The 27,826-nt window shown below is 35.1% G+C and overlaps 1 protein-coding gene across 22 annotated transcripts in view; it reads left to right on the top strand.

Annotated features, from left to right (window-relative positions):
- The window catches only part of LOC106874645 (citron Rho-interacting kinase), a 351,869-nt gene that overhangs the window by 46,721 nt on the left and 277,322 nt on the right, over positions 1 to 27,826 (top strand). For 10 of the 22 annotated variants that reach the window (XM_089347067.1, XM_089347063.1, XM_089347058.1 and 7 more), the window contains exon 1: positions 26,701 to 26,785. The exons of the other annotated variants lie outside the window; for them this stretch is intronic. The gene's annotated coding sequence lies outside the window, so the exon portion shown is untranslated. Of the gene's footprint in view, positions 1 to 26,700; positions 26,786 to 27,826 lie in introns of those variants that run through there. 22 annotated transcript variants of the gene reach the window in all.

Below are 27,826 nucleotides of genomic sequence, written 5' to 3'. Positions count from 1 at the left end.
AACTGGGAAAAAAGCTTTTCAACCACGCAAATACTATTGTGAATTTCATTTGAGTATGATGATTGAAGTGATGGATTATTGAAAGATGAATTTGGGAAAGTTATAATTACCTGATTTTTTTTACATGTATTTGTTTTCATTTTAAAGACCTTCATAGCCACATGCCCCCATCCATCTCCCAGGAAGACATGGGACAAGGTGGTGAAGCATGATCTTCGAACGTTGGGCCTCATGGAGGTGATGACAAGTGACCAAGACAAGACCTTTGGCAATATGCTGTGCTTGAGAGGACCCATCAAGCCAAGTGAAATCATAGCTGTGGCTGATGCTGGTGTTACATAACTGGCACTTGTGCCAGTGTCATATTGAAGTGTCTGCACTGGTGGTATGTAAAAAGCACCCATTACACTCTTAGAGTGGTTGGTGTTAGGAAAGGCATCCAGCCATAGAAACCATGCCAAATCAGACTGGAACTTGGTGCAGCTCTCCAGCTTACCAGTTTCAGTCAAATTGTCTAACCCATGCCAGCATAGAAAGCCGATGCTAAATGATGATGATGTAAGGGTAAGTAGAATTTCTTAGGTATAAGTTACATTTTAATTTCCCACCATTATACAAATTTACTTAAATAAGTGAAGTTTTTTTTTTTTGTACTATGTCTAAACAAAGAAATGTGATATCAATTCAACTTAAAATTAGTTGCACAAGTCTTTATACAATAATAAGTACATTCCCCTGTTGTTATTGAACATTTATAAACTAAGTTTGGTTTTATAATGGACATTTTAGATGATTTTTACAATTCTATAAGTGGTTAATCCTATTATTGAGAGATATTTTGTCAGAAAAGTTCACATTTCATCTGTTATCAATATTAGATGTTGAGCTAGAAATCTTTTTTGTATTAATATATGATTCAGCTGATATATGTTTTCCCAATTCAGGCTGGTCATTTTGGATTTATTATGTAGAACCCTAGGTTATCATCACTATTGTTCCTAATATTATTGTTATTATAATTATTGTTATAATTATTATTACCATTTCCACAACTGTTGTTGTTGTTGTTGTTGTTGTTGTTGTTGTTGTTGTTGTTGTTCTTCTTCTTCTTCTTCTTCTTCTTCGTCTTCATCTTCGTCGTCGTCGTTCTGAGTTCAAATTCTACCAAAGTCGACCTTGTCTTTCATCCTTTCGGAGTCATTCTAATCGACTAGTTCCCTTCCCCAAAATTTCAAGCATTGTGTCATCAGAAGAAAGGATTATTATTATTATCAAGGTGGTCAGTTGGCAGAATTGTTAGCACAGCAGGATAAATACTTAGTGGCATTTCGTCCATCTGCATATTCTGAGTTAAAATTCCACCTAGGTTGACTTTGCCTTTCATCCTCTCGGGGTTGATAAAATAAATACTAGTTGAACATTGGGGTTGATTTAATTGACTTAGTCCCTTCCTAAAACCTACTGGCCTTGTGCCAGAATTTGAAACCATTATTGTTGTCATTGTTGTCACCACTGCCGTCGTCATTAAGGCAGCGAGCTGGCAGAATCGTTAGCACACTGGACAAAATGCTTAGCAGTACTTCACCTGTCGCTACGTTCCGAGTTCAAATTCCATTGAGGTTGACTTTACCTTTCATCCTTTCTGGGTCAATAAAATAAGTACTAGTGAAACATTGGGGTCGATGAAATTGACTTATCCCCTCCCTCAAAATTGCTGCCCTTGTGGAAAAATTTGAAACTATTATTATTATTATTAAGGTGGTGAGTTGGCAGAATCATTAGCATGCCAGAATAAATACTTAGTGGAATTTCATCCACCTGTACGTTCTGAGTTCAAATTCGGCCAAGGTTAACTTTGCCTTTCATCCTTTCCGGGTTGATAAATAAAGTACCAGTGAAACACTGGGATCAATATAACTGACTAGTCCCCTCTCCCAAAATTTCAGGTCTTGTGCCTTTAGTAGAAAGGGTTATTATCATCATTGCTACTTCTTCCCTTATTACGTCTACTTTAGCAAAGGCGGAGGTATTGTTTCCAGTCATGTTTGTTTGTTTGTTTTTGTCTGTGGATAAGATATCTCAAGAACTGCTGGATGGATTCGGATGAAACTTTCAGGGATGTTTGGCTTCGTGACTAGCACAAACTGATTAGAGTTTGGGATCAATTCGGTACCGGACAAGGATTCTGGATTATTTGTTATATTTACTTTACTTCATATGAAGTATTATGGCCTTAGGTTCACTTTCAAGTCTTTCTCTAATTATCTCCCTTGAAAGCATGCTCATGGTTTCCATATAAGCTATGGCAGCATTACTGTTTCCAAAGCTGTATTTTCATTTTTCTATTATTAATTTTACTCGCATATCTTAGTAGAAACTGATGGATAAAGAAATCAAATTACATAAACAAATGGCAGCAAAACTGTTCCAAAATTAAATAACACTAACATATTCAGTAACAATAATGAATTTAATTTACCCTCGACAATTTTTAGATTTACCAATTTTGAATATATCACTCCTGTTTAAAACCTTTTACCTACTTGACAATTGCATTTCTAGCCCTGCCTTGAAGGAAGCTTTACTTCTTGGACTTGCTTTTTTGTGTGCAATGATGTTGTTAAACCTCCATTAATAGCACTGTATGCAGGTCCTTTCTGTTTTCTTTCATACACGAATAAAGTTTTCACTATAGACTTTAATGGTTGTAAAGACACTATATCAGTGGATAGACTAAAAAAGCCTTCATAGAGAAAACTGTCCCTGTTCTCACTGCAGACTTCACACACACACACACCATTACAAACATGGCCACACACCCACCTTCACATTCCATGACTACAAGGGGGATCGATCAGGTACCGGACAAGGATTCTGGATTATTTTTCCATTTTTTTTGCTTAATTTTTGAGAGTGGTCAGGTTCATTTCTAGTATTCTTGTTTATGAGCGCAGCTGAGTTTATTTCAGATATTCTCATTTCAGAAATCATCTCCAGCTAATCATTGAGAGGATGGTGGTGTTGCTTTGGCAGAGGTTTGCACTCTCTGAGTAGTCTTGTTATTATTATTTTCTTTTTCAATCAAATATGAGATTGGTTAATATGCATGATTACTATATTACAAGCTAATTAAAAATGTATAATTCTTCATTCTTTTGTGTTTATATGCACACACATATACATACACACACACCTATATATACATGCACACTTCCTTCTGTATACTCAATAACTTCATCCTGTTGTGCTATCAGCCAGCACATACTCTCCTTTAAACCACCTCTCAATCTCCTCATGCTGCCATCTTATCACCCACTGTCCACCTAACACCATCCTTATATATTCCTGCCTCCTTCCCATCATTCTCTTATTTTTTCCACCCTCCTACCAATTCTGGTCTTTCTGATGTCATTGCTCTCTCTCTCTCTCTCTTCACCTGAGCAAATATTCATTCCCTAGGTTATTGAGCACTTTCAACACTTACATTTATGCCTCTATCTCCTTTCTCAAATACCAATTTCTGTGCTCATTGTTCCCCCTGTTCTTTTCCATCTTGGTCTACACACTGTAGGTCACTGATTGCTCTCTGTATTTACATTTATTGTGTAGTGTGATGTTCTGCATTTTCAGTTTCAGTGGCTAAAAACAGTGAAATTATAGTGTTGTGATGTTTCACTAAGGACTATTCAACCTCTACTAGTGTTCTACAAGAAAATGCATCCAGTACTCACTGTAAAGTGATAGGAAAGGCACCCAGCTATAAAAATCAAACTAAATTGTCTGTATGAGCACCAGTAGTTCCCAATGCAAGGTAACTCAGCTTGTAATGATCCTTCCAACCCATGCCAGCAGAGAAAGTGGTTGTAAAATGGCACTGATACAAGAAAGTTAATTAGTTTTGGAGTCAACATCTGACACAAAATTTTTGAGTTTAAATTCTACAAGTTTCACCTAATGCGATAAAGAAAAGTAAAATTTTCACTTCAAAATAAGTTATTTCAGAAAGAATATCTGTGTTCCTAAGTATGACATCTTTTTGGCTCAATCTGCCTAGCTAACTGTTGCTTTACGATTCATGTTATTAACAAAAAAAAAGAAGAAAAAGAAAAAAAAAAGTGATTCAGTATTGTAGAATAGATCTTGGGTAGGAAGAAACTCTAGGGAGAGCTGAACAGCAGGTCTTCAGAGAAGAAGCCCCACCTTATGCAAGTGTTTCAGCCCTTAATTAACTTCTTACACTCTGAGAGGCCAGGCCATCTGCAGGTCATGGCACCTGGATACCCCTCTGCTGCCATATTCTGTAGCAGTTTGCATTACAACCCCTCCTATATAATACTCACTTCACACAATCCTATTATAAAGTTGATGGAGTATCTATATAGTTGCCTACTAGGGTCAGTATTGCAGTTACTTCCTAGTATCTTTAAAATGAAGACCCTGTGTTCTTAAATTTTAAATCCTAAAATAATATACTCTTAATAAGGATGGCATGATCACTGTTAGAACAGATTAAATATTGATGCTTAACCTAACTAAACTACCATCTTGAATATTGTACAATTGCATGCATATACATTATGATGCTAAAATTGCTAGTAGTTCCTTAACAGATCATTGTCTGTATTATAGATTTACTTAAGTACAGTTTTATGGTGTGCTACACAACAATAGCAACTATGCTGCTATTATTCTCACTAACTTTATTACCTGGCCTATTAAATTTACTCTTTCTATGTGGTTCCCCCATCTCACACACATTCATGCATGTTTTCCTTGTCTTTATAGCAGTTAATAATAGCACAGAATTGCTAATCAGTGTGATTAGCACCTTTGTTAATTAACTAATTAGCTAAACAAGTCAGAGCCATTTTACTTATTCAGATGCTTCCAGCCTCTTAGTTTATACTCTTGAGGCTCCTGATTTCACTATCTTAATTGCTTCTCATTCTACTATATAACTATAGAGAGAAAAATGTTGCAAACCTTCATGCAGCAAATATTGGGCAGCACAGAACAAATTCTGTAATATCCTATTTTTATATAAAATAAATTTAACAATAATAAGTTCATTTTTATAGATTTGTTTTCAGGAAATTTTGATTTTACACACACGCACGCACGCACGCACGCGCGCGCGCAAGGTGTATATAATAAAGGGAATGAAATAGTTGCTACATTATGATCTTTTAAATTGTTTTTTGAATTTGATTATAACTCATTGGCTTTCAGTTTCTCTCAAATTATTTTTCTGAGTTGTCTGTTTTGATTATTTTGAGACTCCACACAAATAGATTTTTTATTTCTTAAATGGGAAATTGAGCAGAATAATTTCTTCACTCCTTTTTCTTAATTCAGTGTGCCATTTACTAAAAGACTATTAAATGTTTTAGTTATAATGTAAAGAATATCTTTCAAAATTAAGCACAACTAAATATCTTCATTAAATTTTCTACAAGATCAGCTTATAATATCTAGAAAGCTCTTGGAAAACTGTTGTAATTCAATTCCTCCATTCTTTTTCACTGATAATTGTTAATTAGGTACATGCTAAAACCCTATCATTGTGCCCTTAACTCTTTAGCATTTAAACTGGTCATATCAAGCCCAAATATTCTACCTGTTCTTGTGATCTGCCTTCAAACACCTGATCTACAATGTCACCCTAAAAATAAACAACCACATCATCAAAATTTCAAAGCTACAAGATTTAAAACAATGTGAATAAGTAAACATTACATTTGATAGAATAATCTGAATGCTAAAGGATTTTTTAGTTAGTTATGCTGAGATTTTTACATTGGAGGTAATATATAATGGTCATCATTTTAGAGTATACTTTTCCATGTTCGCATGAATCAGATGGGACTACATTGGAGCAGTGTTTTCTATGGTTGGATGTCCTTCATGGCACCAACCCTCACTGGTTTCCAAGCAAGGTAATAATCCCACAGTCTATCAAATACTGAACAGCTTGGACATAATTACGCTGGACTGGAAATAAAAAATACCATTTTGTTTATAAATATTGCACAACATGTCAAGAAGATTGGATGTGCCTTCATAGTGGACTGCAAGCAAACAAGACAATATGTATGATCAGTGTTATATTTGTTTACACAAACAGTGATGCATTTTACATGGAGAGCAAACATGAAGATCAGAGGAAATATGACCTTCTTCACATAAATACACATGGATATATCATCTTTGTTTTAATGTCCACCTGCTTGGGTCAGATGGAGTTATTTAAGGCAGATTTTCTCTGGTCAGATACTGTTTGTGTCATCAACCCATACCTGTTTCCAAGCGAGGTAATATTTCTCCCACAGCAGAACTTTAGAAGTGAACGACACTGCTTGTATGACAGTCGCCTGACTGGCCTTCATGCCGGTGGCATGTAAAAACAGCTACTACACTCTTGGAGTGGTTGGCGTTAGGAAGGGCATCCAGCTGTAGAAACTCTGCCAAATTAGATTGGAGCCTGGTATAGCCATCTGGTTCACCAGTCCTCAGTCAAATCGTCCAACCCATGCTAGCATGGAAAGCAGACGTTAAATGATGATGATGATGTGATGTCAAGATAAGAAGATACACATATACACACAGTGGGTTTCTTTCATTTCCATGTACAACTAGCTAGTTGCCTATATATATGTGTGCGCACGCACGCACGCACACACACACACACACACACACACACACACACAACCACACACACACAGAGGCAACTAGCTAGTTGTCAATCTTTCCACCATGAAGATAGAAGCCGACTATGTTAATGTTTATATGCATCCACTATTGGTTGCATGTCCTTGACTTTTTGTACACTCCATCTACCAACATTACAACTGTCACATAATTCCAAGCCTCCAGAAACAGCTATTGAACCTGAAATACCGTGCCTTCTCCTCTTAGCTTTCTGTATTTTTTGTACTCCATGTAAATTTATTCTGTAAATATATAAATATCTATATCCTTATACGTGAGTATCCGTCTTCTGAATATTTTCAGTTCTCTCTCTCCCCCTCTCTCTCTTTCTCTCTCTCTCTCTCTCTCTCTCTCTCTCTCTCTCTCTCATTGTTAAAGAGGACAACAAGCGTTAAAGCAAGACAAACATCTCAAGTCATATACATTATATTGATCGTTGATATGTTTGCGTCTATTTCTGGATATTGACAATATCAGGACTTTAATTTACATGGATTTACACAAGATTATACCTAAGGACTTATGGACTTGCTTCTACATGATCAGAAGGTTGAACTGTGAACTTTTATGCTTTTTTCTTTTCTTTCTTCATCTCATTATTCCTTTTCTCCTGTCCTCTGTCATCATTTCATTAATCGATACCCTTCTCATTTTCCCTATTGTCTCCGATGACAGAATATCCCATACTCTGGGATACCCCAGAAACAGCTGAAAGACTTTGAATTTTTCCCAATATTAATAATAATGGATATGACTTGAGGTGTTTGTCTTGCCTTAGCATTTGTTGTCCTCTTTAACAATTATATATCTGCTATATCAGAAATCAACAATGGCTCCATAACTACCATGTCAGCTATAGCCTTGGAGCCTTGGTAATCTGTAACAGCACTTAACTAGCATACCTAGTTGTTTAGATCACCTGTGAACTAAATCCCCATATTTTATATATTTATTCCTCATTCTTTGCTTCTGACAGCTTTTGTTCTGTCAGTTTTGTGTTTGTCTTTTCCTTTTTCGGCCCTCTGGGGTCTTCTAATGTGTTGGGAGCTGGGCCAGTATCATTGTTTCCCTTGTTCGCAGGCCTCCCAGTTGTGGCTTTGGTTTTATTCTTTTGAGAGACCACTGGGTCCTGGAGGCTTTCTCTATCTTTCCTGTCATCCTTGGTGCAGCTGTTTTCCAGGATGTTGTCAAAGGTATCCATGTGCTGTCTAATTAGAACATAGGAATGGAGGAATTTGCATTTCTTCTTCTCTGTTTGGGCTGTGATTCTGGGAAAGCCATTACTTCTAAGTGCTGCTGCAATGATGTTTTTTTGGGGGGGATCTCCTTCAGCAGCTTTCCAAGCTCTCACAAACAACTGCAATTCTTTTGTTGACCAGTTCCATGACATCTCTGCTAGGGATGTAGGAGAGGGAGGGGGAAAGAGAGAGCAAAATAGAGAGACAGAGATAGGAAGAGAGAGAGACAAGATCAACTTGAAGAGAAGCAGAGAGAGAGAGAGAGGGTAGAGCGATAAAAAGGGAGGGAAAGAGGGAAAAAGAGAGAGACAGGGGGAAAGATGAGACAGAGAAGAAGGGTGAGTTGTATAGTTATGAATGTGCAGACATGTACATCCACACAGGCATAAACTTTACAGGAAGACAGAGAGAGAGGCAAATATATAGGCAAGGATGGGAGAGAAAAGGAAAGATTATATCAAATGAGTAACTCATATATTCATATATATATACACACACACATACATGCACACGTACACATGAAAGTGTGTATGCATGTGTAAGTATATCTAAAAATATATTGTCATTATAAAGTCGAAATTGTCTATAAATATATTATATGATTATATTATTATTATTATTATTATTATTATAATAATAAGGTGAGGTAGTCAGAAAAGGAAAATATATTAAAAAATAGTTTTGTCTTACCTTCGGCTGGCTGAAAAGAAAAAGTACTTACTTTCAGTTCCTTCCATTTGAAGAAAAATAGACAAATCATATCAAACCTCCAAATCTTCATAGTTTCCATATTTTATGTTTTGATGAGCTACTTGCAATTTTAGGGACCATAATTTTGGAAGAAAATACAAAAATATGCATATACTGATGCAATTAAAGTGTTTTTATTTCTTTTATATATCCATGTCAGCACGTGTTCCTGGCAAAACATGTTGAATAGAACTTGATACTTTGACATTGGATAGATTTTCCTTGTACCTGCGTATAGTTCGATCGAAAGTGAAATATTCTTTTAAATATTGTATACTGGTCATACATTTGAGCTATATTTAAACTGAAAACTACTATACTTCTAATAACATCAATCTCTTGGAGGGTTCTACAATGCTTTTTAGAGCTGATTAGTACACAGTTTAACAGCACGGTGCTATCTTGTATATAGAAATTTAGAAATTTTTGAAACATTGGTTAGAATGAAAAACATTTCTGAATTGATTTCAATACCTCTCATTAAAAATCGATTTATAAATTTATTGCTGGTTTGCTGGCATAATTCTGGCCCCAACTCTGTTCATGAAGCTCATTTGTATGGAGTTAAAATGTAGGACTTTGTGTGATCTATCTACTTGTATCTGATAACCATGTGACAGACCGCCAGGTATATAAATCTTGATCCATGTTCTTATATGGAGAAACAGTTTAACACATTTTGTTTTATCATTTTCTTGACTGTTTCTTTTCTCCATTAGTCCCTCAGTAAGTTTTCCAGTGCTCAAAGTTCTCTCTCTCTTTTTCCCTCTATTTCCATGCTCTTCAGCATATTCAATAACACAGAACTTAAAGTCAGTGTCATAACTTGATTTCAAAAACAAAAAAATTACCCCTTTTATTGCTCAGTTTTGTTTCTAGTTTCCCTTTTCTCTCAGAAATACAGTGAATTTTTTTCATCTTATCTGTCAACAAATCTTTCAGTTTACAGGTGAACAGTTGAGACAAATATCTATATCTATAAAAGGCAGGATGTGTGTGTGTACGTGAATGTACTTTATGCATATCCACATATTAGCATGCATGTTGCTCCAATTTTAGGAGGATATTGGTCACGACCATGGCTGTGCTTTTGTCAACTTATTTTTCTTGAGGCACCCTTGGATAGTAAAAATAGCTTTTCAACCATGACTTTTACCAATTTTCAAGTCAGTGAAATCCGTAAGTTTGCTAACATGAGTTAAGTCCCTTGTCTTATAGATTAATTCACCCTACGACAATGCCTCCGAAATAAATTAGATTTGGACTACCTAAGCAATCTCAGCGTAGGAAAAGAGAAAGAGCTGAAGAGACTGACTATCAGCAGACCCGTTATTAAAATATTATAACTTTTTGGGCCAGAACCTGGCAATAAGGGCTTGCAGATATTCCGCTACAAAACATTCAGTAATATCGAAGCAGTAACTTTCATAAACCAAGGTATAATTTTTGGAGACTCTTGCTGAACCCAGTCAACAATGGGTATTTCTGCTAGTGAGCAATATAATATTTGTATCATCACAGATGACTTTGTTTTGTAGCAAAATCAAATTCTCCACAATCAATGGTGTCTGTTTTTGAGTGTGGCATTATTGTTTGTTATCTCCAATACCAGTATTCATGTAAATTGCATACTGACATGATCAACCTGCTCTATAGTACTTCATCATTTCATTTGTGTGTCTAGTAGGTAGGGAATGGAGTATGTGTTTATGTATACTGTGAATTTTAAACCCAGATCAACATTTGCTTGATAAGTTGCAAGCAGTTTTTCATACTCTATTGTTTCATACACCCTGCTATATATATATAAAATTCTTTGTTTCTCTGTCTGTTTCCAATGCATTCTCAAACGGCTCCAACAAATCAAATCAATTCAGCTAGTAAGTATATATGGTTTTATCGCTATCATAGAAAATGTAAGACAGTGATTTTTAATTCTTCATTAGCTTGAACAGTAGGTGTTAATTAACTTCCACTGTACTGCATGTGGCCACACTCTTGAAACAGTGGGAAATGTGTATCATTTAGTTTACATGTACAGTGCACACGCCTATATTTAAAAATCTGGGGAAAAATATATATATTATACATGAATAAATACTGTAAATAATGAAGTCAGAGCATAGTGTATTAGAATTATGTTTTGTTTCCATTCAAATTGGTTGATTATACTGATATCAGCCTGGGCATTTTGTTCCTTTGTATCAGATTGGTAGATAAAGTTAGATTCTTATTTTTAAGTAGTAAATAAATGCAGTCACTTAAATAGGCTGGTAAGGGTGTGACAGCATAAAGTGGATTGGAGATAACAATCAGAAGTGTATGTAGGTGTGCCATGAAATGATGCTGAGTCTTACTGTTTGGGTGGGGCTAACATTTTAAGTGGCAGTGTACTATGATGGAAGGTAACATTCTACAATTACATGATTAGTGTTAAAAAATATAAAAAAGCTACTTAGATTAAGGTAAATAGATGTATTTCTGGAAGTATCAAAATTATACTTAAAACTGAAAATCTTTTGAGCAATGTATCTAGGTGTAAGTGTGAATGTGTTCAGAAGTTTACTTCCCAACCACATAGTTTCAGGTTCAGTCCCACTTGGGCAAGTATCTTCTGCTACAACTTGGGGCCAACCTAAGCCTTGTGAATGAAGATTCAAATGTAAATATCTGATGGCTGTTGTTTACCATCATCAAAGCTTGTTCCTTTTGACAATGTGCATTTATAATACATGCAATTTGCTATATCAGTGAATCGAGCTGTGAATGCACAGCATCTAAATGGAAAAGCATTCTTCAATGATCATCAACAACATCAATCAGATATTCATATTCAAATCTGCCGGAACATATTAAGAATGAATAGATACATTATTGTTGGATTCACATTGTTCTCCATGCACTCATGAATAAATTTTTTCAAATTTTTTTTTATCAGTGTAACAAAATCGTTTTGCAATTTAAAAGTTCACATAAGTTAAGAATTTGTGGGTTGAAAGTGGTTGGATTACAAATATAAGAACATAAGAACTGATACTTGCCAGTGATAAATTTGTCTGTTGAAATATTTCCTATGTTAGCATTGCTTTTCATTCCAATAAAGATTTATGCTCTGAAACAAGACTGTCAAACCTTCTGTAAATAAACAATTTTCTTCAATAAAATTCATAGTTTCTTGTTTTGATGTTACTGTAGCTAACAGGACTGACATGAAATTTCTTGCTGTAAACTAAAACTGAACCTGTTCTCTTGCTTCCAGAATGTGTTGTTCATTAAATGATGGGAAAAACTTATCTGCTTCAAATATCATTTGTATAACAACTGTTGGCAGACAGGTATTTTTATCACATAAAAATCTTGCATACCAATTATCAGAGCTGAAATAAGTTTACTTTTTCATCTGAATGCCTCCAGTTGATATAGTTAATTATGTGTCTTCTGTTGAGTGACAAGACTATGGAAGTTTATTTATAATAAATAAAGAAATAAAAAAAAAAGTAGATTACAAATTTCCGAAACTCCTTAGAGGTTGGTTGCATTAGTGGTAGTGGTTAGACAGTTGGCTGTGTTTCCTTTACCATACGATACATTATGAAGGAAGACACACAATTTCACTGAATATTTCCAAATGTTTCATTTATTTTTAAGATCTATTATTTATTTATGTGTGTGTGTGTGTGTGTATAAACGGACATTAAAGGATGATGATATATACACAAACTTTTGTCTGCTCATTCTCAATAGTCTAATTGTGGGTAGGTAATTATTGTTGTTCCTATATTTTAATTTTGAATCATGTCTGATATTCTGAAGACTTTGTTTCAAGAATGCTTTTGATATGAATATTGTTCTGTAATATTAATTTCTTATGTAACATTTGGGTATTATATAATAGATAAATTTGACTCATTATATAAATTCTATTTTGCTTAATGAGCTCTTCGTCATTAATGGTAGACTCAGCAGGATTTGAAACAGGTGGTGTTAGTCAAAAACAAATATTAGGTTACTGGTGTTGGAGTTGATAATGTACCAACTTTAACTATTAAATTATATGATATTAAAATTTCCAACTTCATAGATACTGATTTGACTCTACCCCCCCCCCCCCCCCTCTCCCCACTTAAAAAAAGAAATCAAAACATTTCATGTCTATGTCTTTACTGAATGAAAGTCTGGTACAAACAGTTTTTTTTCTGAAAACAAGTTGTTAGTAAATTTGGGATTTGGATTTCTATTTTAACCCCACTACCCATAGCTGTATTTCTATAATATTTTTTTCTGGAAAAGCTTCCCAGTATTTTACAATAGAATAATTTTTTAATTCATTTAATGGACTCTTTCATGTTACATTCACTTAAATTTTATATTCAAATAATGCTTTAAAATTGAAAATAAAATGTGTGTCTAATTGAATGGTCATTTTTTCATTTGTTTTAGATTTTCAGTCTTTGTTTTAATTTTGATATACTTTGGATTTAGTAAAGAAAGGTATTCTTGATTTTCTTCTACAGTATTTTTATTATTTATTTCTTTTATATCCTTTGATAAAAACAACCTTTTTTAAAAAAAATTTTAAGCTTCATTTACTACTTATTCTTTCTTAACTTCTTCAATAACATCAAAAAAATTCAACACAAAATTACCTATGTTGTGTTTTCAATAAATTATTATTCTAATTACAAATAGAGGTAGTACCATGAAATGATGAGCTGGAGTTGAAGTTCTTGGATATTGACTTCAACAGTTCTAGTTAAAATTAAAAAAATGTCACGTGGTTAAGAAGCTCACTTAGCAACCACATGGTTCAAGGTTCAGTCCTGTCCAACTGCACGGTACCCTGGGCAAATGTCATCTAGACCAGATAATGCCTTGTGAGTGAATTTGGTAGAGAGAAACTCTGAAAACTCATTGTGTGTGTGTGTGTGTGTATGCATGCATGCATGCATGCATGCATATGTGTGTGCTTGTTTTGGTTTGCTTTTGTCTCCCACCAGTGTTTGATGGCTGGCCTAGGCTTGTTTTATAAATCAACAAAAGAGATCAAACAGAACGAGTACCAAACTTGAATAAATACTAGGGGTGAATTTATTCAACTAAACCCTTTAAAGCAGTGCCCTAGCTTGGTTGCAGTCAATGACTGAAACAAGATAAAAGATTCTAAATTTAATAATATAAAACAGCTAGTGTACAACTGCCTTGACTTCAATGGACTAGTGATAATAAAATTGATTTCCAATATTAGCTCTTTGGAACTGGTTTGGCTCATGCTGCCTCCATTCAGGCATTCTCATCTTACTCCTCTCTTCTCCTGTCACCCTTGTTTTATTTACCCCCCCCCCCCCCCCCCTCTCACCAGGTCTCACTAATCACTATGTCCAGCCCTTCCCCAGAACATTGGCTATCTGGAATTATCTTGCTTATATGTCTGGCATCAATCTCATTGATATTTGAGGGCCTTCAAAGCTAATTAGACTCTGCTCCTTTAAACCTCACAAGTTTTTAAAAAATGCTAAACATTTTGATAGCAGTGAACTTCAATACTGATTAATGATTTGTTTACTCTAGGGTGGATAAAGTCAGTGTCAACCATGGTGAGATTTAAACTCAGTCATAGATGTTTTGCCATAAGAACATATATTTAAGGACAGTTTGAAAAGACATTGAGATGTGACAATTATACCTTAACCTTTTAGTGTTCAGATAATCTCAAATGTAATGCTTATTTGTTCACATTATTTTGAATTATTCAGGTTCAAGAGGTTCACAATATTTGCTTGTAACTTAAACTTTTTACATAGAGATTTGAAATTTTGTCAGTGGGTGTTTATATACCAGTGGTTTATAGTTATGTAATTTTAGCTGATCTTGCTGATTAAATTTGACTTTTATGGGCAGGTAAATTTAATTAACAGGTGTAAAAGCAACAACCTTATGGATAAACACTAAACTGAAATCCTTAATGCATCTTACCTGTTTAATTTGTTAGTAAAATTACCCCAGATGTCAACTGCCAACAATCATGCAACTTTTCAAGATGAGGTACATTAATTTGAATTAAAATACAGGTATAATCGGTACAAGATTTTTTTCTTTCTCTATATTTCATTCAAGCATAATTATTAAAAATAAAGTACAGAACTCATTTACTAGTCAATATACCATTGGCTATGTACTCTTATACAATTTAATGAATACATTTACATCACACAATGTATCTAATAAAAAAAAGCTCATTAACAGGTGAGGTAAAGGTAAATACAGTGTGTAACATACTGAAAATTAATATGCATTTATCACTTTCACATATTATTTGTAATAAAATGAAAGGAATATATGATAGTATTACTGTCAAACAACAAAATATAGTTGTGTGCCATATTTCTATCATAAAACTGTTCAAAGCATCCTTTACACAAGAGCACTTTGCAAAATGAACACATATATGAGGTTTCAACCCGATATCCTTTTGCAGTTTTTCTGTTTTGCAGCAAACACAGTCTGCAAACTTTTTCCTTCCATTTATTTTTTCTGCTTTACAGAAATCAATATTTTCTCTTTTGACATCCACCTCAGTTAATTTTGCTTTTCCCTCCATTCTGTGCTTTCTAGAAGAAAAGCACTCATGTTACTGATTTTCAATGTCAACCTGAAATTTCAAATGGCCGCAGTCCTTTGGTGGCAGAGGTACCTTATGGCTTTTTACATAAACAATACATAAATTAATTATAGTTAGACATGCTGGAGATATATGGATCACCATACTTTATATCAGGATTTCAGCAGTTCCACAGTTGAGGAAGCTGCTTAGTACCAAGCATAATATTTATAGTAAAAGAAGCTCGCAATTCTGCAGTATCAGTTAGCTGACATAGTGGATTGGGTCTTTCACGAATAGAAATTATGCATTGAACATTTGTTTCCTTCTTGACGGTTTCAAAAAAACTTTTCAATAAAAATAAATAGTCCAGTGGTTGAGCATCAGGAGGTAGACTGTATTGTGAACTAGTCTTTCTGTGAAATCTGGAATTCTGGTTGATATAGTAATCTTCAACCATGTTGCCAGAATGTTTACAATATCATTTTTATCACTTCCGTTATCAAAATCTTCCTCATCCGACGAAGATTCATAAATGTCAGTATGATTTGTCTTAAGACAAATCACTGTTGTTTTCATTTATATTTTGTACATCATCAAGAGTAAAACCTTTGAAGTCGGAATTGCTACTTGTTGACACCATATTGTTAAAAAGTAAGATATATACTTCTTTTCAAATATTGAAAAAAAAAAAAGAAAAAAAAAGTCTCAAAAATTTCACCATATTTTTACTTGAATAAAGGCAGGAAAGGCTTATCTCTCATTATCTCAAAGCTACAAGAATTCAATAATGTGATTAATTTTTTAAGTGATTTCATAGAGAAATCAGATATGGTTGGATTTGGCCAGTTCAAACAAATAAAAGGGCATAATTTTTGGCTGGTTATGGCCAGTCTAAACACTAAATGGTTAAATAAGTTTGTTTAGTAATATGAGCAACAAATAAACAAGCAGCATAATCTTTTTGTATTAACATCTACTTTCCTTCTTTATAATAAACAGTGATTTCCAAGTTGAACAAGAATATATATCACTTATCTACGTAATATGTTTAAGTTGTTCCTTATCTTTTAAGGTATATTGCCATGTTAAATTCAACCAATATTTCCATCTTATTGTAGTGTTCATCTTTGAGTTAAATTTACCTTTTCTTGAAGTAGTTTAACTTAACACCTTATCTGAACCATTGTTGCCTCCTCTGGGTAAAACAGTGTCCAGCTTCACTGTTTAGTGTTCAACATTCTTTCAGTCTGTCAATCCATTATAGATAGAAACTTACCAAGCATCAGACATTTGGCTATATTCAATATTTAGGAATACAAAGATTATATGAGCAGCACTAGTAGTCAGTATGCAGATGTATAATGAAATTTATTATTTCAATTAATGGATATTTTATGTACAACAAGTATATAAATGTAACTGAGATTTTGTCCAGCCTATGTGTAAAAGACCATTAACTGCAATGATATTTTATATTATCTTCTAGTTTAGTACCTGTCAAAAGTGATGGTGTTTATTTGAATATAGAATAGCTTATGAAAAATTTTGCGTAATGGTTTATGGTGAAATCTAGTTGGCTGTCATTAGACTTGATAAAACGGAAACTTTAACAGTGAACAGCAAAATACCGGGCAAAAGAAGAATGCTTCATCATTATGGTACACAAGCATGTGGAACAATGGTTTAAGCTGAGATTGAAAAACAAATCGCTATCACCCAGTTTCATATATATTGTTTTATGACTACATGGTTAAGTACATGTTTTGTTTTGTGTGTTCATATATATCATCATTTAATGTCCACTTTTCCATGTTTGCATGAGTCTGACAGAGTTTGTTGAGGCAGATTTCTACGGATGCTTGCCATTTTTATTGCCAGCCCTCTCCTGTTTCCAAGCAAGGTAGTTTTCCCATAGCCGGGCATGTTCTTCACTGAAGACCGAAAATGAACAACCTTGCTTGTATGACAATGATGCTCATTTACAATCAGCGTGTGATGTCTTGACAAAGGTATACACATACCTACATTCATATGTATATATAATGTCTGTGCATGCACAAGTATTCATATATGTGTTTGTTTTATATATGTGTGCATATCCTAACCATTGTGCCTTTTCTGTATCTTCTCATTTTCTCTACTCACCATGCCATGACATAACTAAGAGGGAAATACTTGATTTGTGCATATTGAGCATCTCTCTTCCCCATGCCTCCATCCCTTATATCCTTCTACCACACCTTCCTCATGAATAATGATGATTGAGTTGGAAGGAATTGCATGCTGGCAACCTTTACCTACCCTCTGTGGCTCTCCTGTCATCATGCTCTCTTGGATGTGTTACCTTCATATATCCTCATTATCATCTAATCTAATTCTCCTCCACCACATTCTACCCATCCATATATAACATGGGGTAGCACTGCACCTCCTACTCAGGTCTTGGATTCTAACAAATCATCCAACCCAAACCGGCTGACCCATCCCGTTATGGGGTTTGCCTACTTAACTCTCTCCATTACTACTTCCTATCCATCTCCTTCAGACTAAGCCCTGACATTACATTCCCCCCTCTCTACTTCCCCCCTAATACTGTTGCCTCTGTTATTCTCTACATTATCATCCTCTCACAATAAATTTTTTCCTTCCATCATGAGGTGCTCTCTTTTGCTTTACAAACTGCGAGGCAACTCTAACAGTGTCATAAAAAAGCACTCTGCAGAGTGGGTGGTGTTACAAAGGGCATTCAGCTCTAGAAATTATGCTAAAAATGACACTTTGGAGGAAGACATCCCCCAATCACTTGCATTTTGTCAAACCCATGTCAGCATAGAATGTTGATATAAAGTAATGCTAATGATTTGTCTGTATTTGTGGTATTTACAAGTATGCATATGTCAGGCCCCTTGTGAGCACTAATGATAACATGTTACTCAGTATAAACTGTTGCATGATCAGGTTTGTCAGCGACTAAACTGGCAATCCTATCAAGCTTGCTTGGTGAGAAGATGACTTTGGACACTCTGCTGGATAAAAAATAAGACCTTTCAAAAAGCAGTTAAGCTCAGGGAAGTCAGTGACTGTCCTATAATGTGTGTGTGTGTGTATATATCATCATCATCATCATTGTTTAACGTGGGTTTTCCATGCTGGCATGGGTTGGACAGTTTGACTGAGGTCTGGAAAGCCAGCAGCTGCACCAGGCTCCAATCTGATCTGGCAATGTTTCTACAGCTGGATGCCCTTCCTAACGCCAACCACTCCGAGAGTGTAGTGGGTGATTTTTACGTGTCACTGGCACAGGAGCCAGTCAGGTGGCTATCACATTTGGATAGTGCTTTTTATGTGCCACTGGTATGGGAGCTGGTCAGGGAGCACTGGCATCGGCCACGTTCGGATGGTGCTTTTTATGTGCTACCAGCATGGGAGCCAATCAGGTGGTCATGGCATTGACCACATTCAGATGGTGCATTTTACATGCCACCAGCACGGGAGCCAGTCAGGGGTCACTGGCCACAGCTACGATTTTGGTTTTACTTGACTCGACAGGTCTCCTCAAGCATATCATATCGCCTGATGCATCAAGAGTACTTTTAAATGGGCTGGACATGCAACACTGGTATCGGCCATGGCTGCAGTCTCACTTTAGTTGCCAGGTCTTCTCAATCATAGCATACCTCCAAAGGTCTTTGTCTCCTGTTGTTGCCTCTGTGAGGCCCAATGTTCGAAGGTCATGCTTTACCACTTCACTCCATGTCTTCCTGGGTCTACCTCTTCTACAGGTTCCTTCCACAGTTTGGGTGTGGCACTTCTTCACACAGCTGTCCTCATCCATAAGTAACACATGATCATACCAGCGCAGTTGTCTCTCTTGCACACTACATTTGATGATGCTTATTATGTCCAACTTTTCTCTCAGAGTGCTCACACTCTGTTGTGCATGCACACTGACATTACACATCCTGCAAATCATACTAGCTTCATTTCTTTCAAGCCTATGCATGTCCTCAGCACTCATAGCCCACATTGTTAGTGGCATGTCTGTATTTCATTCAAATTAGGTCCCAAAGAAACAAGTAACTTGCATCTTCACAGCTTTGAAAATGACACAGTATACCAACGGGGGGGGGGGGGGGAACTGGTGCAGGCAGCAATATACTGTCATACTTACAATCCGTGATGTTGGGCAAACATCTAGAATGATGTTTTATAGCCTTGACACATACCAATGTAGATGATGTTGCAATGTCTAAAGATTCTTTAAGTAATTTTGGCAATCTCCTGCATTCTCATACAAGCTTAGTTGTCTTGACTTCATCTCGCCACTGGGCATATTGTGAGCAAGTGAGACTATCTGATGTGCACACGGTGCTTTCTCACTTTAAAAATATAATCCTGTACAAGTTTGGTATTTGCCTAGGCCAGTGGTTCCCAAACTTTTACTCATGGCACACCTTAAAAGAAATCAAAATATTTTGGTGCACTTTGTACATAAATTCTTAAATTTATTCAAAAGGGGTTTTATACATATTAGCATAAACAATTAAGTAATATATAGATAATTAAAAATACAGAAAAACTGCTTGTGCTTGCTCTTCATTCTATATATGAAACAAAGTTATCAATGAGAAACATGTGCTTGATGTTTTTTGGAAACATTTTCAATATTGGGACATATGTGAGAAAGACAAACCCTCATTTCTTCAATGCAACAGAGCCTCTCTTTTTGGAGGAATTTGATGTTATTGAGGGTTGAAAATCCCGACTCACATAAATATGATGTGAAAAATTGCATTGAAACGGATACGGCTTTTTTTGCTACTGACAGGTATCCCCCTATAATAGCAATCCAAAATATATCAATAGTTAACTCAACATACTTGATTTTTAAGTCTGCAATCACTGGATATAGATGCCAATTCCTCTTCACATATTTTCTGACCATTATTAGATGGAATTTTTATGAAGGGATTCTGAACCCAATCATACTCTTCTGTGTTCAATGACGGAAAATAAAAGTTTATTTTTTCTTCCAGATTTGTCAAATGTTCAAATACAATAGGAATCGTTTTCTTTATAAAGCTTTTACATATTAAGGAAAACATTTTGAAGTTACCACCTTCAGCTCTATTTCTCCAAATTGCAACTTTCTTTTTAAATGAAACCAGCTTATGTTGAAGTGAGAATGTTTTCATTTCTACCTTGCATACTTGTGTTGACACTACTAAGTTGTGCAAATATCTCTGTTGAATATTCCAGCTTGGAAACCCAAAATTCACATTGTAGATATTCCAAGAAGCGTTCTTGTTTTTCTTCTTTAAAAATTGCATGCAATTCCTTCTGGAGTTCAAGTATGCAACATAACATCATACCTTTTGAGAGCCATCTAACTTTTGTGTGTAAAAGTAAGCGTTTGTGCTGGGAATCCATATCAACACAAATTTGTTCAAATAAGCAACACTTCAACGGCCTACTTTGTCATTCTCAGTACCGAATACAGTGAATCAGTGATTTGCCATTGTAAACTTGTGTCCACTTTCAATATAAAAGACAATGAGATCAGATATGTTGCAGAATATTTGAGGCTAAGTGTGGTTCAACATAACCTGAAGAACTAAGGCTCTGCAGGAATATTAATAAATGTTTCAAATTTTGGTACAAGGCCAGAAATTTTCAAGGGAAGGACTAGTTGATTACATTTGTCCCAGTGCTTGATTGGTACTTATTTTATGGACCTCAAAAGAATGAAAGACAAAGTCGACCTTAGTAGAATTTGAACGCAGAATGTAAAGCTAGATGGAATGCCACTAAGCATTTTACCTGACATGCTAACAATTCTCCAAGTTCACCATCTTGTAGGAATCTTAATATAGATAAAGAAAACAGTTTGATCTATGTGATAGCATGATCTTGTTCAAATCATAGCAATCTGGGAAAAAAAGAGTATGTTCTTTATTTTATATATTTCCTTTATCATTTACTTCTTCCAGTCATTGGGCTAGAGCCATGCTGATGCACTGCCTTGAAAGGTTTGGTTGAACAAATCACCCCAGTACTTAATAATTAAGTCTGGTACTTATTCTATTGGTCTCGTTTGCTGACCCACTAAGTTGCAGGGATGTGAACAAACCAACTAAGGGGAAACACACTCAAGGCTTCTACACAGTTTCCATATACCAAATTCACTCACAAGGCCCAGGTCTAAAGTAAAAGATACTTTCCCAAGGTGCCATGTGGATGCAAATTGAGCTTCTTAACCACACAGTCATACCTGCACACACACACACATATATATATATATATATATACATACACACATACATACAGATACAGGAATCTCTCACTTTACAGAAGTAATGTATTCCTGAAAATTTGGCTGTAACTTGAAATTATGTAATGCAAAATTAATTTTCCTATTGATTTTCATATTATCAAGTGAGAATGCATTCCTACAGACTTTTTGGGGCGGGGGGACCACAAGAAAACAACAGAGAACAAGTTACACAATCACTTTTGTACATGAAAATAACTATTTCTAAACATACACAGTACAATATAGATAAAAACACAAAACTATTTCACAAGGAATACATTAGGGAGTTAATAAAAATTATCTTGTAAGAGTACATTCTTAATACAAAAGATGTGTGAGGAGTGGTGGTGGAATGAGCATTAGCAGGAGGATGAGGGACAATATTTACTATTGTACAATATTTATTGTCTTATAATTCATTATCATCATCTTGAGGGGTGAAGAGCAAGATCTTATCCAAAGTCGTTTATGACACATCTCTTTGTACAGCTCAGTATAGGAACTGAGCTCATTGTAAACTCCTTGTAATTTTTATATTACATTCACGATTAGGATCATTATCAGCAAAAACCTGCAGATTTTCCTCTATAAGTGCCAGTCCATTAGCAATAATTTTTGTAGTCAATTTAAGTGGTGTAGTTGGAACTTCCATTGTCTCATCTATATTTTCAGCTTGTTCTTTTTCTAACAGCATCAGCTCCTCATTAGACAAACTTTCTCTCTAGGGTGCTATCGACTCAATCATATCTTCTATGACATCTTCAAATCCAACATCATTTGCATGTGTCTCTATACCGTTCTGAATTTGATGTAGACTTTCTGTTTGAGGAAAACTTGTAATGTTACTGATACAGTCTGGCCATATATTTTCCCAAGCACGATTCAGAGTTAAGTTTTTACTTTATTCCATGACTTGACTATATTATTCACAGCATCTACTATGTTGAATTTCTTCCAGAAATCTCCAGCTGTAGGTTCATCTTCCCTGTCAGTTGCTTTTATAAGTTATTTAAAAGTTCTCATATGATATGCCTTGAAGTTAGCTGTCACACTTTCATCCATTGAAAAAGAAGTTGTATTCTTGGGTATATGTTCTACTCTTGCATTATCAGAAAGGTCATCTCAGTTTGATGGGTGGTTTAGTGCATTGTCTAAAAGAAGCAATGCTTTGTTGGAAGTATGTCCGGCACAGTACCTTTTTATGGTAGGACAAACCACTCTTTGAAAAGGTTCTTAGTTATTCATTCCTTCTTATTTGAAAGGTAGATTAATCTTTGTGTAACCTGTAAATGTCCTTGAATTTTCAGAGTGAGACATGGGTAGGTGCTTTAATTTCATACCACTACTGGCGTTTTTTCACAAAAGAAGTGTCAGATGAATTTTGGAAGCTTTAAATCTTGATGTTGATTTTTTTTCTTCTTGAGAAATAAAAGTTCTAGCAGGTATGCACTTTCACAAAAGTTGTATACTTGCCCTGGTGTTTAACTGCCTTCAGCAGTCATTTCCTTCAACTGCTCAAAATAATTTGTAGCAGTCTCTGTCATAGCTTGCAGCTTCACCAATCATTTTTATGTTGTACAATTTCACATTCTTCTTAAGCCTTTCATCTCATCCAAAAAGGTTTTTTTTATTAGAAGTTTCACCTTCCTTTTTCTGCAAATTGTCATATAAACTTTTGGCTCTTTTTTGAATTACCACCATGTTTATCAGTTCATTACACTGATTCTGATCATTGATCCATACAATCAAAAGTCATTCCATTTTAAGCATTATATTAGATCTATGGAAAAATAAGGTTCAGACAGTTAACGGAGTAGCTTCTTGAGCAATTGATATAATTTCTTGTCTGTTGTCATGTATTGTTCCCACTGTAGATGTTACAAGATTTAACAGTATAACTTAGTTTTGGCAGTATAACTTAGTTTTACTTTCACATGAAGTCTTTTTAAACATCAAGTTTAATACCCAGTGTAAGCCCTTTACAGTTGTTTTTGCACTACCACCTTTACATCAACTTGATAGCTTCTTTCCAGACATCTTAAACAAAGGTAAATCCCACAGTAGTGGCAATAAATTATCTACAACAAATATGTAGTAAAAGGAATTGGCCCAGGAAAGATCTGATTTGTGAGAGTAGAAAATTGCCGTATTCCTATTGATGCAACAATGAAAATGAGATGAAACAGTGAAGGAGTGAGAAAGTACTATGATTACAGTTAGCTGAAGGATTACCAGATTTTATTGGCAATTCATCCCTTGCATGTCTGACCTAAGACATAAACATATATCACTACACACACACACACACACACTTATGCATATGTGTTGGTGCACATGCTGATAACTTTTATAGCCAGTTGGATTCAAAAGGTGTGTTGGTAGTGGGGGTTGATGTGGATTTTATTGCTTTAGTTGTGACAATGGGCTGGTATTGTTGGTGGTGTAGTGGTCATATACAGACAGACATATTCATATACATGTTTGTATATGTACTCACATTATGTACATTATTTATAAGTGATTTAAGAAAACTGGGTTTAAGAGGCATCAGATGTTGTGTGCAAGAGATAATTGCACTGATTTAGTCATGTGATGCATATGGATGAGGATAGCTACATAAAGAAGTGCCAAGCTCTAATTGTGGAGAAAACCTGTGGAAGGGGTAGACCAAAGAAGGTGTGGGACAAAGTGGTGAGAAGGAATCTTCAGATGCTGGGCCTCACTGAAGAAATGACAAGGGATCAGGAGTTGTGGCGATTTGCTGTGCTTGAGAAGATGCGTCAAACCAAGTAAAATCATTGTCATCCATATATAAAGGCTTATCCTTTACAGGTGCCAGTACCATGTAAAATGCACTTGCGCCAGTGCTGTGTAAACGCACCTGTGCCAGTGGCACGTAAAAAGCACCCAGCACACTCTGTAAAGTGATTGGTATTAGGAAGGGCATCCAGCTGTAGAAACTATGCTGCAACAAACAAATGGAGTCGGGATGGCTCCTTGGCTGGCCAGCTCCTAACAGACCATCCAACCCATGCCACCATGAAAAATGGATGTTAAGCAATGATGATGATGGTGTGTGTGTGTATGTGCATGCATGTGTATAGCCTGATGATAGTTTTTCAAATCATGGACTATATTTATCTTAACTAAAATGCAAGTGACCATTGAGCTTAGAAGGAAGTATATTAAATCATTAACAATTTAAAACTATGCAATATGAGTTTCTTTAAGAGCAAAATTACAGGCCATATCCCGAAAGTAATGGTTTTACTTCACAATTTCTGTAAGGCCAAATTCCTGTACCCTGAGGTAGCTGTAACACGAGGGATGCCTGCACATGTCATGCTGAGTTTTTTTCCCCTGATATTGGACTGTCAAAGTGATTGTAAGGTTTAACCCTTTAGCATTCACATTATTTTGTCAAAAATTATGCTTATTTATTCACATTGTTTTGAATTAATCATGCATTTTCATGTGGCTTTAAGATTTTGATGAGGAAACTGTTATGTTTTAGAATGATATTGTAGGATAGGTGAGAGAGGCCACATCTGGGCAGTTTTAACATAAAATATGCAGGATATTTTGGCTGGATATAGCCACTTTAAATGGTAAGGGGTTAATGTATTGGGCTACTGACCTCAATCACAATCTAACCTTGTTGCATTGCTCATGCACTTTCTAGTAAATTGCTCTACTTACCCCAGTGTATTTGGCTGAGAACAGGTGCCGTTTCCCTTTATGGATTGTTGGTTGATTAGTGGGTGTTTGAAAGTTATCTAATAAATATAAATTTCAAATTTGCAAAATTTATTCTTCTGATGTTTTTAGGAAATCTTTGGAAAGTGGCCAAAAAATTAAGTTTAAAAATACATAATTTTTGTTAACTTTATCCTTATTACCAAGGAATTTTACTGCATCCCTTTACCTTTCACTATAACACATACCAAAGAAGCAAGGAATAAAAAAGAAAAAAATTCAAATATAATTTTGCTAGTCTTACAGCTAATTTCCTTTTTCTGTTAATCTAAGTTGAATCATCACCAGTGTTGTTGTTTTCATACCTACCACCACTGCCACGTTTATTATTAGTATTTTTATTTTTATCAATGAAGAAAGGTGTCTCTTGACACTGTATGTGTTAAGGAGAGAAAGGGGGGAGGAGATGGTAGAAAACCAAAATATCAGCAGTTATGAAGGTCTGGAGGTCCTATATACACTGACTGCAGTGGAGGTGTAGCTGAGAAAAAAGTAATTTCTTGTATCTCATCACTAAAAACATTAGGAATAGATTATAATGTTGCCCTGCCTGTATGTAGATCTAGGCATGCTTCTATAAAAAGAATAAAGGGTAGGAAAGAAAGAAAGAAGGAGGAAAGAGAGAGATTGGAGGAAGAAGGCAAGGTGTGTTTGTGTGTAGATTACCTTTCTATACCTTTCTCTTGTTAGACATTATTAATATAACAACATAATATAATCCAGTTAGGCTTTCATTTTTACATGTAAAGGTAAATCAAAGAATACCTTGAAAACTTTCAGAACTGCAAAAATATTTGGAATGGTGTGTTTGTCAAATTACTGTGCTACCAGCACTCTTGCACAGAAAGGTTCCACCAGCATTTATGCTGCTGATGCATCTCATATAGCCTAACTTTTACTTTTCCCTACTAAAATCATGTTCCTATTCTTTTCTCTCTCTCTCTCTCTCACTGTCTTTTTTTGAGTGTTGCATACCTGAGCATCACTTTATTTATTTGTTGTTGTTAAAGAAATTTACATAACAGACCACTTTGTGTGAGTGTATGTGTGAGTATATGTTGACGGATGTCTCAGTTATTTTTACTGAGGGTTCTGGAATCAGCTCTGAGAGAGAGAGAAAGAGAGAGGAGAGAGAGGGTGGGGGTGGGGGAGGTGTGTTTGCGTGGAGGCGGAGGGGGATGAGATGGGGTGGGGGGTGCCATATGTACCATAGTATATTACTTATCTTCACTGTCCTTTTGTAATAGGATACCTTTTTAAGTGCAAATCAACAAGCAGCTTTATAACAGGGGGAAAAACAGTCTGACTATAAACCGCATTCTGTAACATCTCTTGTCAGATGGGCCTCCAGCACAAATGCTTCAAAATGACTTGCTAGCAGTTAGGATTTTACACACACAGATTTCATTAATTTTTATAGTAAGTTATTGAAAAAATACTTTTACTTTTTCAATTGCCTTCTATGTTTATTTAGGCCTTTATGTTTCAAAATAGAATTTCTTTTAGTTGTTATAAAATTACTGTTTAACGTTCTTAAGAAAGGTGTCACTGTTTGTCCTTAGTTTTTATATTTTATTTTATATATACTTAATGCATATGCATACACGTACCTTGTTTTATTCACACACTTGCAAACTTTTTTTTTTATTGTAAATATGTACATGCACAGTCACATAGGTGTGTGTGTGTGTGTCTCTCTCTCTCTCTCTCTCTCTCTCTCTCTATACACACACACACACATGCAAAGTCACATACAATCTGCATACATACATATAGATTTGCATGGTATATACTGTTTGATAATGTATATACTTTGTGTATGTATATATGCACATAAAAATGTGCATGGTATATACTGTTTGACAATGTGTACACTTTGTGTATGTATATACAGTTGTATGTGCATATTTATATATGCATACATACTCACATTGGCCTGTTTTGTTTTGAAAATTTTAGTTTTAATTATTGTTGAACTTTTATTTACTATTATTGATGGAAGGCAAATTGAATAGAAATCTATTGATCCAATGTGGGTTTTTAAATTTTTATTTATTTATTTATTTTTTTACTATTTTTCTAATCAATTTATTATTTCATCTGTTGTTGCAGACATGATGTTATCTTAATTAAGTACTTAACTGTAATCATTTTCTTTTCGAATTAATCTTACATAGTTTTTTTCATTGTCTTCAGGATCTTTGTCATCCAAGGCAATTCAATAGTCGGTTAGAATAGTTTCAGTTTCATTTTCAAATTGAACTTTCATTACTTTAATTTTCTGCTTTCTTTGTGTGATTTATTATTATTATTATCATTATTATTATTGGCTGGTAGAATCACTAACATGTCAGATAAAATGCTTGTGGCATTTCTTCCAGCTCTTTATGTTCTGAGTTCAAATTCCATCAAGGTCGACTTTACTTTTCATCCTTCCAGGGTTGATAAAATAAAGTACCA

Source organism: Octopus bimaculoides, chromosome 2 (assembly GCF_046866305.1).
Source record: "Octopus bimaculoides isolate indiv1 chromosome 2, ASM4686630v1, whole genome shotgun sequence".
Lineage (NCBI taxonomy): Eukaryota > Metazoa > Mollusca > Cephalopoda > Octopoda > Octopodidae > Octopus > Octopus bimaculoides.
This window is presented reverse-complemented; position numbering and strand designations above follow the sequence as displayed.